The sequence below is a fragment of the Castor canadensis genome, chromosome 1 (assembly GCF_047511655.1).
Source record: "Castor canadensis chromosome 1, mCasCan1.hap1v2, whole genome shotgun sequence".
Classification (NCBI taxonomy): Eukaryota; Metazoa; Chordata; class Mammalia; order Rodentia; family Castoridae; genus Castor; species Castor canadensis.
Genome location: NC_133386.1, coordinates 28,377,162 through 28,397,785, shown reverse-complemented (window position 1 = coordinate 28,397,785; position 20,624 = coordinate 28,377,162).

Sequence of the window (20,624 nt, the reverse complement as noted above, 5' to 3'; positions counted from 1 at the left end):
TTCTCTTCCCACCCCTTAGCATTTCTTTTATTTTCCATAGTGGTCAATGATGCAACTTAGTCAACATGTCTAGCAGATTTTCAATTTCTTTTTTAGGATATCTCTTTGACATATTGATTTAAAAGGAATTCCTTTCTAAATTCATTTTACTGGGCATTTTGTTCATGAATATTAATTGCTTTGTAGTGGTGATTGCCATTCAAATTTAGGTGATAATCTACTGAAATAATTTCTTATATACTTTCTTTCTATTGGGTTAAATGCAAGAAATCCATATGAACCTTTACATATGGGCTGGGTTAGATTTCACTGAGCTTTCTATAGTACATAAAGCTGTCTGAAGATTTGTTAATTACATATGAGTTCCATCTTTTTAGTAAATTGTTTTGATTTAGGGCTTAGAAGCCCCTGAAAATCAGAAACCTTTGCAGAGACTTAAAGGAAAAAGCACTACTTACACTGCTACTAATCCATTTCAGCATGTGCTCAGTCTAGGTCTCTAAAGCAATGTGCACTAGATGGCAGCATGTCAACACATGTCATTACCTGTATCTGAAAGATCTGGTTTGAGAGTGTACAAGACTTACTACGCTTTATCATCCACTGATTTGTTACCCAAACTAGTTTCCTGAAGTTTAATCTACTACTTGAATTTATAAAAGTTGATGAGATGCATTTAACACCAAGGCTACAAAACAGTTTCTAGATTAATAAATATAGTGTAAATGGGGCCTTTGCCTCCAGTCTATTTAGCCATACATACAAGCATCCAGACCACTTTTCTGACAATAAAGAATATTCTCCAGACAGATCATCTTCTTCTACTTGGAGAAAAGACAGTTTGGACACTTATTCCTGTTCCTAAATTGTAAAGCCTTTTGTGGATGCTAATATTTACATTTTTTGGTTATTGTTTATTGATTTTTTTCTTTTTAAAAAATTGAAATTTTATTGTTGAATTATCATACATTAATAATATGAGGGGATTCTATTGTGATAATTCTATACATGGGTAGAGTGTACCTTGAACAAGTTCACCCCCTGCATTATATTGCTATTCCTCTTCTCTCTCCTCCCTCATTTTTTCAAACAGTATTTGGTGGGTTTCATTATGCTCTCTTCACATGTATATATGTAGCGAATGTCCATCCTCTTGATCTGTCAGTATTCATCCCTTTTCCCCCTCCTCCCTCCCACTGACCTCCTCCACAGTCACCCATATACATTCATATCCCATTATTATTATTATTATCATCATCATCACCATTTTAGGTCTAGGTTCCATAAATTAGCAAGAACATGTGCTATGTGGTCTTTTGAACTTGGATTATCTTGCTTACCATGGTGACCTCCAGTTCGATCCATTTTCTTGCAAATGACATGACTTATGACTGAGTATATATATATATATATATACCTGTGTATATATATATACACACATACACACATATATATATGTACATGTATATATATATATGTGTGTGTGTATATATATCCTATATTCTTTGTCCATTCATCAGTTGTTAGGTACATTGACTATTTCCACCATTTGGGTATTGTGAAGAGAGCTGCAATAAGTATGAGTATGCAGGCATCTCTCTTGTATATTGATTTATACAGCAGGGTTATAAGGTAAGTCTATTTTTAATTTTTTTCCATACTGATTTCCATAGTGGTTACACTAGTTTAAATTCCCATGAACAGCATATGAGGGTTCCTTTTTCCCTGCATCCTTATTTGTTTTCTTAATGATTGCCAATCTGACCGGGGTGAGATAGAATCTTAGTGTGGTTTTGATTTGCATTCCCTTTATGGCTAAGGATGCTGAATATTGCTTCATGTATTTACTAGCCTTTTGTATCTTCTGAGAATTGTCTATTCAATTTATTTGTCCATTTATTAATTGGATTATTTGTTCTTTTGCAGTTTACTTTTTTGAACACTGTATATTCTGGATTTTAATCCCTTATCTGTTGAATAGCTAGTGAAGATTTTCTCCCATTCTGTGGGTTGTCTCTTGATTCTGGTAACTGTGTCTATTGATATGCACAAACTTTAATTTGATGCAATCTCATTGGTCAATTCTTGCTCTTATTTCCTGCACAATTAGAGTCCTCTTCAGAAAATAATTACCTATGCTTATTACCTCAGGATGTTCTCTCTTTTTCCTATACTAACTTCAGGTCTTACATTAAGATCTTTGATCCATTTAGAGTTGATTTTTGCACAAGGTGAGAGATAGGGGTCTAGTTTCAGTTTTCTGTATGCAGATAGTTTTCCAGCACCATTTGTTGAAGAGGCTGTCTTTCCTCCAGTGTATATCTTTGGTTCCTTTGTCAAGATGGCTATAGTTGTGTGGTTTTATTTCTGGGTCTTGTATTCTGTTCTATTTGTCTTCTTGTCATTTTTGTGCCAGCACCATGGTTTTTTTGTTGTTGTTTTGTTTTGTTTTTTAACTATGGCTCTGTAGTATAATTTGAAGTCTGATATTGTGATAACGCTAACATTGCTCTATTTGCTCAGAATTGCTTCTGATATTCAGGTCTTTTATTCTTCCATATGAATTTTAGGATTGCCTTTTCTATTTCTTTGAAGAATTATTGGGATTTTGATGGGCATTGAATTGAATTTATAGATTGCATTCAGTAATATAGTAATTTTCACACTATTGTTTCTGCTGTTTGATAAACATGGGATATCTTTCTGTGTTCTGATATTTTCACTGATTTCTTTCTTCAAGGTTTATAGTTTTAATTGTAGAGGTCTTTTACCTCAGTTAAGTTTATACGTTGTTTTGTTTTGTTTTTTGGGGATTGTTTTCCTGGTTTATTTCTCTGCCTCTTTATTGTTGGTATATAAAAAGATTACTGATTTTTGTGTGTTGTTTTTATGTCATGGTATGTTGCTGAAAGTGTTTATCAGATATAGAAGATGTTTAGTGGACTCTTTGGGGTCTTTTAATTATAGAATCATATCATCTACAAATATGTAAGTGAATTTGACTTCTTCCTTCCCTATTCAAATCCCTTTCATTTCTTCCTCTTGCCTTATTACTGTGGCTAGGAATTTCAGTACTATATTGAATAAGAATGAGGAGAGTGGACACCCTTGTCTTATTCCTGACTTTAGAGGAAATGTTTTCAGCTTTTCCCCATTCAGTATGATGTTGGTTGTAAGTGTAACATATATAGCCTTTATTATGTTGACGTACATTCCTTTTGTTTCTAGTTTCTTCAGAGCTTTTGTCATGAAAAGATGTTGAGTTTTTTTAAAGGCCTTTTCTGTATCAATTGACCATGTGATTTTTGTCTTTGACTCTGATTATATGCTGTATTACACTTATTGATTTACATATGTTGAACCATCCTTGCATCCCTGGAATGAAACTTGATCATGGTGTATGATCTTTTTAATGTGTTGCTGAATTTGATTTGCAAGTATTTTATTGAGAAGTTTTGCATCTATGTTTATTAAAGAGATTGGCCTATAATTCTCTTTTTTTTGTTGCATTTGAGTCTGGTTTGGAATGAGTATAATACTGGCTTCAAAGAATGGTTTGGTATTATTCCTTCCTTTTCTATTTCCTGGAAAAGTTTGAGGAATATTGGTGTGTGTTCTTCTTTAAAGGTGTGGTAGAATTTGACAGTAAATTCATTATATCCTTAGCTTTTTTTTTTTGTTTGTTGAGAGACTTTATTACTGCTTCAATCTCATTGCTTGTTATAATTCAATTTAAGTGGTTTAGATCTTCTTGTTCAACTTTGGTAGGTAAAATGCACCTAGAAATCTATCTATTTCTTCTACATTTTCCAGTTGGTTTGAATATAGGTTTTCAAGGTATTACCTCATGGTTCTCTGGATTTCATTGGTATTTGTTCTAATAACACTTTTCATTCTGTAATTGTATTAATTTTGGTCTTTTCTCTCCTCATTTTAGTCAGATTGTCTAAGAACCCTTAGACACTTGTCAATCTTACTTATCTTTTCAAAAAACAAACTCTTTGTTTCATTGAGTCTTTATTTTTTTGTTCTCTATTTCATTAATTTCTGCCCTAATCTTTACTATTTCTTTCCATTTGCTAATTTTTGGTCTGGTTTGTTCTTCTTTTTCTAGGAGCTTGAGGTAGGTACATCATCAGACTATTTGAGATCTCTCTCTCTCTCTCACCTCTCTCTCTCTCTCTCTCTCTCTATCTCTTTATGCTCATATCTGTAAACTGTCCTCTTATAGTGCTGTATCCCAGAGATTCTGATAGGTGATATTTTTGTTTTCATTACATTCTAGGAACTTTTGGATATACTCCCTTATTTGTTTAATGATCCATTGGTCATTCAATGTGTTGTTCAGTTTCCATGTTCTTGAATATTTTCTGTAGTTTCTTTTGTTGTTAAGTTGTAGTTTTATCCCATTATGGTCTGATAGGATACAGGGAATAATTTCAATTTTCTTATATTTGCTAAGACTTGCTTTGTGTTCTAAGATAATGCTCTACTTTGGAGAAAGTTCCATGGGCTGCTGAGAAGAATGCGTATTGTGCAGATGCTGGATGAAATACTCTATAAATGTCTTTTAAGTCCATTTGATTTATAGTATTGTTTAATTATGAGGTTTTTTTGTAGAGTTTTTTGTCTGGATCACCTATCTTTTGCTGAGAGTGGGGTATGAAGTGTCCCACTGTCATTTTGTTGGTGTCTAGCTGTGCTTTTAAATCCAGTATTGTTTGTTTAAGTTGACTGCACCATCATTTGGAGCAAATATGTTAACAATTGTTATTTTCTCTTGATTGATTGTTCCCATTATAATATTTAAATCATCATCTTATTAAGTAAGTGGTACTGGATTGGAGACTGGCTTCAAATCTCTTACCAGTTGTGAAAATAGACTTTCCCAGCCCTATTGCAAGTAGTTACCAGGCCTCCTTCTTGAAAGGACAGGTCAGAAGTGAGAGGGATGTTCCTTACTATCACATTCGAGATTATCTTTTAATGTAAAATTAGTATGTAAAATATAAAAAGGAAAAGAAAAACCCAACATTTTAATGTATAATTTAACTCATCAAGCCCATTTCTCTTCTTACCTGAGAGGATTTATAATTTTAATAAATTTAAATAAAATTATCATTAAAGTACATGTTAACAATATAAAAGAGCTTACAAGGGGAAATGACAAATCCCTAATATACCTACTCCTTTCTACAGACTTCCTCCTGAGACTAAACCCCTTTAAGCAATTTCTGTTTTTATTGCTTCCATGGTAGCCTCACTCTCTATCATTCTCTCTCTCTCTCTCTCACTTTCCTCCCTCCCATCTTCCTTTCTTTCTCTCTCTCCCTTTCTTTTTCTTTCAAGACAGTGTCTCACTATGTTACTCAGACTGTCCTCAAACTTTCTGTCCTCCTGCCTCAGCTGCCCCCACCTCCACCCAATCCAAATGTTGGAATTACAGGGATGCAATGACCAGCTTTCTTGATGCATAAGCTTTCAACACTGTTTTAATCTATTGTTGTGAGATGATAATTTAACTCATTTGTAATGTCTTCCTCCTTCCTTATTCATATTTTCCCAATAAAGTCATATAAAGAAAGAAGTAGCATAGTAAAATAGATAAGAGCACAGAATCTGGAATCCTATTTGGGTTGTTATTCACCAGCTGTGTAAATTCTATTTGGGTTATTCACCAGTTGTGTTACTCTAGTTTTCTGAGCTTTGTTTTCCTCATCTGTAAAATGGGGACAAAAATAGTCCATTGTTCAGAGAACTTTTGTGAGGCTAAATGGTCAATTACATTTAAAAACTCATATTTATTTTTCTTTTGGTTATATTTATATGTTTAAATAATACAGTTACCCTTATTTTTAAATCAACTATATATAATATGTCTTGATAGATAATATCTGTCTACATAATATCTCTTATATGTAATTTATTTGTAAGGTAAGGAAATTCACAACCTTACACTGCCTTTCATTCTCCCCCTTTCCCTATCTCAGTCTCACTTCCCTTATTTTCTATGTGTAACTGATTATTCTGTTTTCTGGGAGAATTTCTTATTTTAATCTTCTAACTAAGTTTTATTTTAGCAAGTATATTTATAATTTCTAAGAGTTTTATCAGATCTCTAACATTTTGTTTTACAGAATTTTAAATAGTGCTATCTTATCAAATATTGTGTTAGGCAGGATCCAGTGAGAGGATAAATCACACCAGTGATTTATATAGGGAAAATCATTGTGAACTAAGTAAAAGAAGAATTGATTACTAAAAGAAAAGTCTGTGGTGTACAAGAAGAGTAGCTATAAAAGGCAGCTACTACTCCAGGATTAAGGGGAAAGTAACTAAGGAAGTAACTTGGAAAATCACAAGGTAGAAGCACAGAGGCTAAGGTTCAGACCTCTGAATGGGCCTGTTTGCCACAGGAACACGCAGTTTGCTGTTGTGGTAAACACTGAAGTGGCCCATGTGACACTAATGTGTTGTTGGTCATGGTATACAATCTTATCCTTGAATTAGGTTTGCGAGTATTTTGTTGAGGATTTTTGCATCTGTGTTCACAGGGATATTGGGTTATAATTTTCCTTTCTTGTAATGTCCTCGATTTTCTTTGGTATCAGAGTAATGCTGGCCTTGTAAAACCTGTTTGAAAGGGTTCTCACAGCTTCAACTTTTTTTTGAAAGAGTCTGAGAAGTGTTGGCATTGGTACCCATGAAGTAGTTTAATCCCAGGCTTGTTTTTTTTTGGGAGGTTTTTGATTCCTGTTCAGTTTTCTTACTCGTCATTGAGCTGTTCAGATTTTCTATTTCTTCACAATTTAGTCTTTGTATGTTTCTAGGAATTTATTCATTTCTTCTAAGTTATCTACTTTTTGGCATATAATGTTCACAGCAGCGTCTTAGGATCTTTTCTTTGTATTTTTATGGTATCAGTTTTAATTTCTTTTATACATAGTTTTACTTGAGTTTTCTCTCTTTTTCTTAGTCTAGCTAAAGGTTTGTCAACTTTGTTTCAAAAAATAGGCAACTCTAAGTTTTTTTGATCTTTTCCATTGTTTTTCAAATGTATTTCATTTATTTCTGCTCTAATCTTTATTATTTCTTTTCTTCTGCTAATTTTGTTTGTTTGTTCTTTTTCTAGTTTGTTCTTCTTTTTCTAGTTCCTGAAGTTGTAAAATTAAATTAGATTTTTATTTGAAATCTACATACATTTTCACATAGGCATTTATTGATATAAACTTTTCTCTTAGCACTGACTACTGTTGGTACATTCCATCTGCCTTGGTATGCTGTGTTTCTGTATTTGTCTCAAGATGGTTTTTAATTCCCTTTTGATTTCTTCTTTAACCCTTTGGTTGCTTTTTATTGCCTTTTAATATTTTTTCAACCTATTCTATCATGACTCCCCCAAATACTCAAATTCTTCATATTTACAGGGTAACAGTAAGCATTCAGCAGTTTATCTGAAACCTCTAATTTAAGTCAGGAACAAAATAATAGAAAGGAAATTTATTAATGTGTGCAAACCTGATCCTAACTCTAACTTTGGTTGTCCTTATTTTTTTCAAATATTTTTGTTCTTTTGCATGTTTATAACTGCAATTTTTTGACTAGTGATAGTAGTAGGTGGCATATAAATATGGCCATTATCCATTATCAGCAATTATTCCTATCACTTCTCAATAGGTCTGGATCCATGTTCAGAACTGTTTTCAACATAGTCTCTATGCATCCATACCAATTTACTGGAATTAGCAAGTAAGTTGAAAATTGTTTGCCATTTCAGCTTTAAACTCCTTACCTTACATGATATACATGATATACATGAAATACTGATGTATTTTAACACTGCAGTTCTCTCCCAATGTTGTTTTTTTTTTTTTTGACATTTTTTCTGCTTGCAGCCAAGCAGTTACAGAAGGCAATACAATCTATTCTATGTGAGGATGAAGAGTATATCCCTTCTTCCATGTGAGAATGCAATAAGGTACCATCTTTGAAACAGAAACATGGCTTTTACCAGACACTGAACCTGTGAGTGCCTTCACTTTGAAATTATGGCTTCTAGAATCTTAAACAAGAAATCTAATTTATAAATTACACCATCTAAAGTATTTTGTTATAGCAGCAAGAATGGATTAACATGGGGAGTGAGTGCTTCAGTTCTGAAGCAGTGGTTGGAGATCTGGGTTATGAACTCTAGGATCCTATAGCTACTGATAACTTATTAAGAAAAGCCAATTTTGAGGAGGCTCAGAACTATTAGGGATTTTCAAGATTCCTGTCTGCATAGAAATGAACATAGAACATACATAGCAAGATGTTGACTTAAAGCCCCTTTCTCCCATTTTTCTTGTTGTTAAAACTTGTTCACTTGTTCACCTTTGAAGCCACAGACTCAAAGGAAATGACTCAGATCCCCTGTCTCAAGGAGATTCCTCTTTGCTGACCATGGTACTTCTACTCTGCTTTTAGAGACAGGTTTTAAAAAAGTCATGTGATCTTACTGACCAATAAAAGATAGGGAAAGTGGACTGGAGTTGTTCTCAGAAAGACTTACTCTTAATAAAAAGAAACAATTTTATTATGATTCTGGATGTGGCTGGGTAAGGACGTGATGTCTTAAGAACTGTTGCAGCCATTTAGGCTATGAGAAAATCTAGCATATGTTGAAAAGCCAAGATGCTAAGACGGTAGAATAAGAAAGTAGCAAGAATCTGGTCCTTGATGTTGTTGAACTACTGAATTAACCAAATCTGCAACTTCCTGTACTAGTAAGGAAAAAACAGACCCAATGCTATGCATGTTAAACATGTAACAATGAATTGGCTCATGTGAATATAGAGGTTAAGTCCCAAGATGGCAGTTGGTGCATTGGAGATCATAATCATAATCAGTAGGAGAGCCAACAGTGTAGTTCTAGTCCAAAGACTGGCCAGCTCAAGACCTAGAAAGAGGCAGCATTTCAATTTGAATCCAAAGGGCAAGGAAAATTGTCTCAGCCTGAATACAGTCAGGCAGGAAGAATTCCCTCTTATTCAGGAGATAGTCAGTCTTTTTGTTCTATTCAAGCTTCATTTGATTTCATGAGACTCACCACTGTTAAGGAGATCAGTCTGATTTATGTAGTGTACTTATTTCAATATATACTCATCCCAAAATAGCCTCACAGAAACACTCAGCATAGCATTGGACCAAATACCTAGGCCTAGAGCAGCTCATTTTACTCATATGTAAAACTAGAGTTTATGTAGTTTTGGATTTCTTGATAAAATTAGATATAATAAAATTTCCCTGTTTTAATGAAACAAAGGCATGAAAAGTTCTTTGATCCTTTTCTTATTGATGATCTGAAATTGCAATATCATGGTGATTTGAAAAAATTATAGCTCAACTAGAAAGAGGTGTCATCTCCAAGTTTTATAGACACTGTGGCAGTATTTGATTAATTCATTCTTTAATTCAACAAATACCAATTGAAATGCTAAGTATGTGCCAGCTAAGCACATGGTACACTCCAGTGAACAACAACAACAAAAAAACCCAATTCATTTTGAGGAGCTGGCATTCTATTATAAAAGTGAATGGTCAATGTAAATATAGTTTTAGATTTATTTGAGTTTATTCCAGAGTAAAATAATTAATGTCCCAATTGACAGTTCTTGCATAATGATGCCCAGCAGATACTAAAATCTGTCAACTTATAGGCACAGCACCATCAAATTATTACTCAAATGAGATCCAAGCTTGGTAGGATGTTAGGAGTTCCATTCCTATCAATAAATAGTCTGGAATTCATCTATTGCCTAAGCCTGCTGTTAAGTTAGCACTGTGTAAATATCTATGTGGCCACCAATATTAACCCCTCTTTCCTGACCCACACACTGTGTACCTAGACTATTGCCTCTGTTCTTTGCACTTCATCCTCTGCTGGAAATAGATTCCAGCCTTGAACTTCAGTCAGATTGTCTGGGCCTGACAGACTGATTACTCTTGCCAACTTCTTCTCTCTAAGGAATCTGGATCTTATTCTAATGTTCTTCCCTATGTAGATCACTGGTGAGGGCCTTATTAAAATGCAGACAACTCCTCCCACTCCATATATAAAACAGTGACCTATCAGATAGTAACATTACCCACGTAGCAAATTTCCGGTGCCATGTTCCCACCTGGTTTATTTGAGATAATGACTACCAGTATTAATTTGGCTTGGGCTGAGGTTTGGTGTGTTCTCTTAGACATGAAATTGGAAAATCTCTGTAGTAATATCCACCAGTCTTGGCTTATTTCCCTCCTACAGATCCACAGCTGGAGTTTTCTTCTGGCTCTCCTGCCAAGACCAATCAGATCGCAGTATAAAAGAATAAGAATATCCTGCATTCTGTGCAGTCTGCTTTTCTAAACACTTCTTTAGATTTTAATGAATCTTAATCATAGTTATAAGTAACATTTTATACTTTCTGTAAAATATTAGGCTTCTTGCAAAACAGTCATCAAAAATTATCCAAGATTCAGATGCTGCATGCAATGTTTATGCTTTTTGCAAGCAGTATGGTCCTAATTCAACATATCATCTAGAGTGCAGATCAGTATTTTTTCTAACTTCAACAGTGATAAATATTTATTAAGCTTCTGCTATGTTCATGGCACTACACCAGGCACTGCTATAATTATTTTTCCTTTCCAGGAAAAATGAATTCAAATATGGAATAAAAGTCCAAACTCATGAAACTGAGCTGACTTTGTTTCTTAAAAACGCAACATGCTACAGCTGTGTGCTTAAATCTGGCTCAAATATTGTTATTGTTGGGAATATAATATTGTTTGAATAAATAGCCAAGGTAAAAACTGTTTAAAAACCATAGCTTATGTATGTGCAGACTGTAATTAACTTATACATTCTTCTGCTAGTCTATGACAGGGCCAATTCATAATGTCTTCCCATTAATCTTGAAGACATTTAAAGATGTTCATTTTTCCAACTCTTTTCCTTTAAAGTGTATGTTAACTTTATTTGCAATAAAAAAAACTCATAATATTTTACTACTATTTAATGTACCATTTCTGTCAAACGATGGCTGAATAAATCATCTTTGACTTTTTGGATTGCAAATGTTGCTCAAGAGTTGTAGTTGTTGTAGCATACATTTATATTTTCTAATAACCTTACTATAATGAAGATAGAGACAAAATTTGTGTGTGTGTGTGTGTGTGTGTGTGTGTGTGTGTGTGTGTGTTGTGTGTATAGGATAAGAACCAAACGAACTCTGTTACTATCAAAACTATCAAACTTCTTTCACAGGGCTTCTAATACTGAATTTTAATTATACACTTAAACAATTTCTACTTTTGGGGTTTTGTTTTTTAGGTACATATTAACAGAAAACAGACTGAATTTTGGAATATACAAGATAAGTTTTTAGTAATTTTACATATCTGTATTATGACATTTGAATTAGAAATAGCAATGTTTTGATTTTATTCTTTGATTGTTACATATATGAACATAAAAATATACATGGCTATAATTGTCCAGAAAGAAACCTTGTTCAAGTAATTAATAAGTGATCCAAGTTTTAGCTTATCTGACATGATTCCATCATATTTCCTAGGATATTTTACTCTATCAGACTTTTGACCCAAACATTTCTGGATAAAGACCATATTTTATAGATCAAAGGATAGTTACTTTGTGGATGAAGCCATTTGTTCTTTGGAGTAACAGAAGCAAATAATTGGAAAATAGTATTAAAAGTAGATTTTTTTAAGTACTGGGGATGGAACCCAGGGCCTTCTTTATGCTAGGTAATGCTTTACCACTTGAGCTAACATTTCCAGTCTCTACAGTAGACATTTTTGCAGATAAGTAACCGTAATTAAAACTCTTTATTGCTAAATTTCCAAGTTAGTAAAGACTCCAGTTTTTAAGTCATTCTCCATTTCTAATAAAAGTCCTGTTTTCCCCACAATTAAGCTAATTAGTGGAGAAAACTGCTCATTCTTTTATAATCACCTTTTATTGAATTATGTTAATTCATAAATGATAATTTTCTTAGTTGTTGAGGCATATATTGTGACGTTCAGATATAAATTACTGATTGTCCAGAAAAACTAACCATTTGAGTAGGAATGGGTTGTAATTATCAAAGACAATACCAGAAAATATTTTTTCACTGAGTAGACCTTTGTAGCAGTTAATTAAATTGGAGGATCCCTTAGGGGCTGGTAGAGTGGCTCAAGTGGTAGAGCGCCTGCCTAACAAGCATAAGGCCCTGAGTTCAAGCCCCAGTAGCACCCAAAAAAAAAAAAATCCTTTAGCGAGACCTATACATAATAACAATTGGCACTTTATAAATACTTGCTATATGTTTGTTATTTTGCTAAGTTCTTTATATTCTTTATTTCATTTAATTCATAAAAGAGCTTTCTGAAGATGTACTATTATCAACCTTATTTTAATTGTTGAAACATTGATTTGAGGAAAATTAATGGGCCTTGGAACAAACAAATTGGGGAACCTGAACTAGGCAATCTGACTTCGCTTCCTCAACTCTGAGAGCATTTTGGTCATATCTCTCTTAATTATGTCTTAGCTTCCTGTTAACTGGTAAGCTCATTGAAAGAAAAGTCTGTCACCTTTGAATCTTTACGTTCATTACTTGCCTTAGGCATAGTAGGGACTGACATGTTTGATATTTGCATTTTATAAAAATGTAGTATAGCACTATGATATATAGTAATTTTTTTTTTACTTTTTTAAGGGTTAGCTAGGGTCACTTTGTATTTGAATCATTTGATTATTGCTTAAGGTATTTAATGATCCAATATATTAGTTTGACTTTTTTATTATTGAGTTTGGTCATGCAAAATTATTTGCTATGCTGATATGAACAAATGGCCCATAACGCCTTTGGTATAGTTTTATTGTCAAAGACTGTTCAGCAAATATTTACTGAGAATCTGTTGCACCAACTAAAGACCCAGACTTGAACAAACAAGATCTCAGTTCCTTTGGCACTAAATTCTAATGCAACAAAGTAACAGAAATGATAAAGACAATACAACCCAGTACTGGGATTCAGAATGAGAGAGGAAGGGTTTTTACTTTAGTTTGAGTAGTTGGGAAAGACCTTGCCATGAAGTTAAAATTTAGCAGAGACCTGGAAAGTGAGAGACACATGAACTTGGCCAGCTTGTAGATGATTTAAAAAAAAAATTGATTCTGCTGGAATTTGGTATAACAAACACAATTTCTACCTATTTGAAACCCAAGGCTAGAGTTGCCTGAGCCTCACCATCCCAGTTTTCCCTGATGAGTGTTGATTAAATATTTCAAGTCAAATGTTCCTTATTGGAATTTAACATCAAAGGTCCTTTAAAAATTTTTGCAACTAATTTCAACTATTTTTCTTTCTTTCCATTGAAGTACCTGGCTGAAGTATAAATACTTTGGGGGTGTTACTCTTTCTCACTCTTATGTTTCTTTATTCTCTCTGGATCAACATACATGATACTCCCTCTACCATCCTACATATGTCAGCTGAGCCCTTAGGAACCCACGTAACAGGCTATGTATATTTGAAGAGTGCTCTTTGACCTCCTAGTTATGACTGACACCTGACTGTCCTAGGAAGATCACTCCAAAAATCTGATACCAGGCTTACACTGTCACCCTTGGTTCCAAGTTCTGTCATTATATTCCCTGATGTCAATGTTATTCTACCTGTCCAACTCCGGTGAATTTCACATCCCTTCCCTCAAACACTGATGACCATGGATATACTCTGAACTTTTGTTATCTTCTGCAACCATCCTGTCTTCATACTTCCAGCTCGTTTTAGACCTGTCTATAGACTTCTCTCTGAGCCAGTAGACATATCCTACCTCATGACTTTGTTATACCTGTTTTTCTAACACTTCTTTATATTCCTTCCCAGCTTGAATTGATTGTTGAAGTTACTGTTTTGAACCAAAACTCACAAATATCTTATACCTTGGATTTTCATATGCGTATACCCATGTTGCTGAGTGATCTTAGAAAAAAAAATTACTTGGTATTTACTGAGGGCCAGTTTTATGTTCAAATCAGTTGAGGTGTAATAAAATGCTTGACAATCTTGTTCTTGGGACTTAGCAAGTAACTCTTGCTACTGTTCTTGGGAACTTCTTCAGATCCTTGCCACCTCCCCTATATTAGTCTATTTTGATACTATAATGAAATACTGGAGAGAGGCTAACTTTACAAAGAAAAGAGGTTTGTTTAACTGTCTGTTCTGGAAAATCAAAAGCATAATACCAATATTAAATTGACTCTGGTGAGGACTTCATAGCAGATGGGAACACATATGGGAGGAAGAGATCACATCTCCAAACAGGAAACCTGAGAACCATTCAAGGGTCAGGGTTGCTCTTATAATATCATGTTCTCATGAGAGCTCAGAGTTCTCACAAGAGCCATCTTAATCCTTTCCAAGGGTAGCTCCCCCAAAGACCTGAAGACCTCCCACTAGGCCCCACCTTTTATTTATTTTTTAAATTTTTTCTTTATTGTTGTGCTGGGTAGGGGTACTGTTGTGACATTTACAAAGTTTCTTACAATGTATCAACTATATCACACTTGAATTCATCCCCTTCACCACTCCACTTTATTTCCCCTCCCCCAATGCATGGAATAGTTACAACAGGTATTTTTGCAATAACATGCGTATACATTTTTTGTACTGTATTCACCCTCCTACCCACTTTCTCCACCACCAGCCCCTCCTACTAGTGCAAACCCTTCCCCCTTGGCAGGACCTATTCTGCCTTCCTGTTCTCTGCTATTGCAGAAGAGAAGAAAGATAAAAAGAAAAACATGACATTTTTGTTTGTTTAGGTAAAGGTAGCTGAACATGGAGTTTCCTTGTGGTATTTCCATGTATATATGTCTTATACTTCCAATTGGTTTATCTTCTCTAATTATCTACATTATACTTTAGTCCCTTTCTTATGGTGGTTTCAATCAGTTTAAGATTTCTACATTCTTGTTTAGAGAGTATAACAACCATATTCAAATTTTTAGTTTCCTTCTTTTATCCTTCCCCTCCCATGCGTGACCTCCCCTTAGTGTGTTTCATAATATTTGGGCCCCACCTTTTAAAGGTTTCAATACTCCCTACATTGCCACACTGGGACTCATGCTCCCAACTCATGAGCACTTAGGGGAAGCACTCAAATTATCATTGAAGTTGTAGCACCCCTTTACGACTCTTCTTAACTTTCTGTTGGTCTTTGCTTTTATTTTATTGAGAATATTAAGGTGTTAAATATGAAAAATTTCAAACACCCTTACCTTTCTTCCCATTTTGAATCTGACTCATTCTTAACTCTCCTTCCAGTGTCAGCAAATGAAGTCTCCCCCATTCTTCTTGAGGCCAGGCCTTCTGCTGAGGTCCTGTTTAGGATTCTGTGTTATCCACATTACTGTTTTTTCATATGCCTTTAACTTTTCTGCTCTTCTTCATCTATCTTTTTCTTAGGCTCATGGTTCTCCTATTTTAAAGTCCTTGAATTTTTGTACCCCTTTAATGTCAGTCATCCATCTGATCTGCTTCTCAGCTGTGTTTTCTAAAAGAGCACTCTACACTTGACTACACTTGACTTTTCATTCATTTGCCTAGCAAAATCTGGCTTCTTCTTCTATCCTCTGCTCTAAGAATATCTAGCCAACCATAATTAACCTTATGTTTCCAAATCTAATTAAACTTTATTTTAAGTACACTTTCTGTTTATGTGGCATACTGATCACCCTTCATGAAACTATCCTCTAATTCTCTTCTCTGTCATCTAACCTCTTTGGCTGTTGCTTCCTTGTCTCTTTTGTCTATCCTTTTTCTTTGTATAATGCAACATGATGGTGCTCTAAGGGGTCTTTTGTCATCCCATTTTTTTTCTGCATGTACTTCTCAGGTTGGGTAGACAGGGCATGGTTCCTATTTAATTTCAAAGAATTTACTACCACCTATCATACTACTACTTACTGCCAATTGACCCCTCCTTAAGTCGTCCCGGAAACTTAAGCTTCTTCTTGGAAGGACAGTAACTAAGAGGAATAAACATGCACCCAAATTACTTCCAATCCTCTGTACCACGTCCTGCTACCATAATCCCCTTCTTCCTCAGATGATGGTGCCATCATTCACTAGAAAAAAAAGGCAGAAAGCTTGGAGTCACTTAAAACTTCTCTTCCTCTCATACTCACACATGAAGTCACTGCATCCTGCTAATCTCACACTCCAAATATTGCTCATATGCCTTTCCTCCTACTTTTCAACTTTACTGAACAGTGATTTCCCTGTGTTTGCCTGTTTCAGGCATTCATCCTTACTCATCTGGAGTAAGGATGTTTTGCCCTCTTCTTCTGCTCCATTATTCCTGGTTTTGACCCCCAGAATCCATCTTTCTTTTCTCTACCACTGCAATCCATTTAAAGGGAAAATCCAACAATGTCACTCCTCTGATTGAATACTTAGTGGACATATTTTCACCTCTGTGCTACCAAGTGCTCCATGCTCCTTTTTGCAGTACTTTTCACATTGATTGCCATCCTTTTCCTGAAATGCCCCCAGAAGCACCGCAATGTCCAACACCTTACCTAACTCATTCTATATCCTTACAAAAGAATGTAGCAACTTCTAAGTCTTCTTATGTCCTGTGATGGTGTACACTGGAATGTACAATCAGAGTCTGGTCCAGACTTGAGAATGCACTGTCCATATGTGTCCCGTTGTTCTGATGGCAAAATCCCTGGAAGATTTCAGGCAGCAAGGTAAAGGTCTTATGATATTTAGTGAGAGTTGCCCATATTTATTTCTCTTCTCCCTGAACCATCTTGCTATAGAAAGGGGTCCCCTGTGTTAGACTTGCCAGGCAAGTTTGCTGCCTTGGTTACACACACACACACACACATACAGCGAGAGAGAGAGAGAGAGAGAGAGAGAGAGACGGAGACAGAGAGACAGAGAGCCAACTCAACCATATTGTCCTTTGTTGTAATGGCATAGGAGATTCTCAACAAATTCTCAAAAAGTCTTTACTTTCTTCTTCTGGACAATCAGACTGATCAGGGGTCCAATGCCTCTCCACCCCTGATTATCCTCATTCTTTGGCACTCATTCCAAGTCTGGTAAAAGGTCATCCTTGACCTTAAATACTTTCTTCCTTAGCTCTGAGGATCTTTAATGTATGTATGGAGGGCAGAGTGAGATGGGTGGGTTGGGGGATGCAAGGTAGGAGGTTCTGTTTGATTTATCTTTTCTCAAATATTTTGTTTTATATTACTGAAACTTTCCACACTTAAAGACTGTCATATCTTTGTTCTCAGTCTTTATGACTTTTCCTAATGCAGTGGAGTTATCCACTGTAGTTGCCAAATCTAAAAACAGGTCTGGGGTTAAATGAAGTAATTAAGAGTGGATGTATAAGGCTGTGTAGGGTAGATAGAGTAAAGCAGGAAACACATCATTTGGTATATTTCTGCCATAAATCATGTAGGTGGTTGACAGAGATGCTCTCCTTTACCAAAATTTTAGTCAGGCTTCTCTGAATTCCTTTGCTTAACTAGGCCTAATCTTGGGTTTCTTTCTCTGTCTTTGTTGAATCCTATTTGAGCAGGAATTCTGCTAAGTCAATTTAGGGAAAATCTCCCCACAACTCATAAACACACACATACACCTTGAAATTTGGCCACCTTCCCTATCTTTTCATCTTGGCTTGCCTTCCTCAGAAATCCTGTCAAATCAGTTTTGTCAGAAATCCCTTATCCTTGACATTTCCACTCAGTAATTTTCTGTCCACTGATTCCAGCCCGGTTCCTTGGTTATAAATCTCTACTTGCTCTTGTCGAAGTTGGGGTTGATCCCAGTTTCTCCCAGTGTGAGACCCTGTTGCAATGGTCCCTTGAATAAAATCTGCCTTTAACAAGTGTTTAACAAAAGTTTAGATACATTTTTCTTTAACGTGATGTTTCTTTACAGTGATTTGTACCCTTATTTTTTGTGGTACTGGAGCTTGAACTCAGGGCCTTCACCTTGAGCCACTCTACTAACCCTATTTTTGTGAAGGGTTTTTCAAGATAGGTTCTAGTGAACTATTTGCCTGGGCTTCAAACTGCGATCCTCCTGATTTCTGCCTCTTGAGTAGCTAGGATTATAAGCATGGCCATGATTTGTACATTTTAAGGGCTGAATACCCATTACACATTTGCTTCATGTGGGACATCGACCTCTCAAACTTTAATCCTTAAATAAAGATCATAGCTGAACAGAAGATCTGTTTACACCAGAAAGTAGCATCATTACAAATGTGGTTTACAAGTCTCAACTTTAAATTCAGAGATATGTCTTTCCAAATAGAATTCTAAACAAGTAAGCTATTCATTTTTCTAATGCATAAATAGACATATTTTATAACTTGCATTAAATTTGAGTCTCTTGCTGGGTGCCGGTGACTCATACCTATAATCTTGGCTACTCAGGAGGTAGAGATCAGGAGGATTGAGGTTCAAAGCCAGCCTAGAGCAAAATAGTTGCAGGACCCTATTTTGAAAAAACCCATCACAACAAAAGGCTGGTGGCATGGCTCAAGTGGTAGAGTGCCTGCCAAGCAAGCATGAAGCCCTGAGTTCAAACCCCAGTGCTGCCCAAGCCCCCAAAAATTGAGTGTCTTTTTCATTTATTGTGAATATTATAGAATATTCAAAAATGGTTTAAAGCACATAGACTTCACTTAGAAAAATCACATTATAGTCTTTTAGCTTTCACAGTAAGTCCTTTACCTTTATAGTTATTAGTCATTTAACAAGTCCTATATAAAGATTTCTTTTCTTGTTCCCTAGGTATACTTCTTTCTTAATATACTTATCCATACAACAAATATATATTAAGTTCATAGCAGTAGAGAAAACAGATAAAATTCTTACCTTCAAGGAACTTACTTTCTTGTGACAGTTATGAAAAGTTAAATAAAATATGTTAAAAGAAGACAAATGTGTGGGGTAAAATGAAGTGGGAACGGGACAGAGAGTGCTGAGAATTATTTTAAATGTTTAGATATTGTTTTTTGATTTTTAAATTAATAAAACATAAGGCTTCTGTGCTTGTTATTTTCTACCATCCTATTCCCCATGTAGATTCATTCTCTGTGCTCCAGGAGGCTGAAATTTGCAGTCTGCATAACCAGGGCACTTCCATTCCCCTTTTCTTTTTACCCCTCATCACCCCCAATTTCATTTGGGTTTAACCAGTTAGGGTTGGGTTTAATCAGAAGATGGAAAAGTAGGAAGAAATAGATAGGGAAGGATTTATCCTACCCTCTACCTTCACTGTAGTTCCAGCAATGACTATATTCCTCAATAGCCACAGCTCATGACCAGGCATTCTCTTGTCCATAGTTTCAACTCTTAACAGCCTCTCTGCCTTTGCACTTCAGGATGATGGGCTGATAGTATTGTCCCACTTTTGCTAACTTGTGTGCTTCACCTACCCTTGTTATATTTCATCCTGCCCACACATTTGTAAGTAGTTCTTTCATTAAACTCTCCCAAGTAAAACTGTTTGAAATATGCCATCTATTTTTTTGCTCTGACCCCGACAATTCCAAAACAATTTCAGAAAAAAATGTAGCATAAATTATTGGTAATAGAAAAGCCATAATATTAAAGCCTTAGTCTGAAGATATTCATTGCAGCACCATAGTCAATAGCAAATAAATCACAAACAAGTTATATAATCATAAAACAAATGAACAATAAATTATGTTAAAATGATAAAATATTGTTCATCTCTACAGAGATTTAGGAAGATTGTGGAAAACATGGAAACAGAAATAATATGCCCAACATGGTATGCATCTAATTCTAGGGTTGCACTATGTAAGGTTATCTTTGGATATGTTCTAAAAGATAATATGCAAATATGAATATAATTATTTTTGGTATAGGTCTACTGATTATCTTTTAAATTTGGAAGGTTATATAATTAAAAATTTAAATTATTTTAAGTGCTTTGTGAACATAAGTTTCAGGATATTAAAAATATTATACATATGTAAACTAAGATAAATGCACCAAGCAAGGGAAAAGCAACTACTAAATTTGTATATTATTATTCTTCTATCTTAATTGTAAAACTTAGCCATAAATTATTAATATATATGGCTTCCAAGGTTGAGCTACTTGTAACTGGCCTTAGAAGATGGAAAAATATTATTTTATGGGTAGTTTCTTATTGCTAGTAATCAAGGCACAATCTCTTAAAATAGCTTTAGGATAAAATATAAGAAAAGGAAATTGGCTTAACATGCACAGTTATATTAGATAACCTGGTTCTTTGTTTTGCCATGTGTACTCAATACTTTTATTTCTATTTGCCTAATTTCTAAAATATTAAATCTTCTCATTTCAGCTTAATACATTTGGTCATTAGACTGATCACATGACTAAAGTTCAAGGAGATAAAAGCTAATAGAAATAAATTAATTATCTGACCCTCAGGTAACTGAACATACCCAGAATATTTAGATTGCCTACAGTTTAGAAAAATCATCTAATATAAAGCCTATTTTATAATAGTTTTAAATATCTCATTTAATTTATT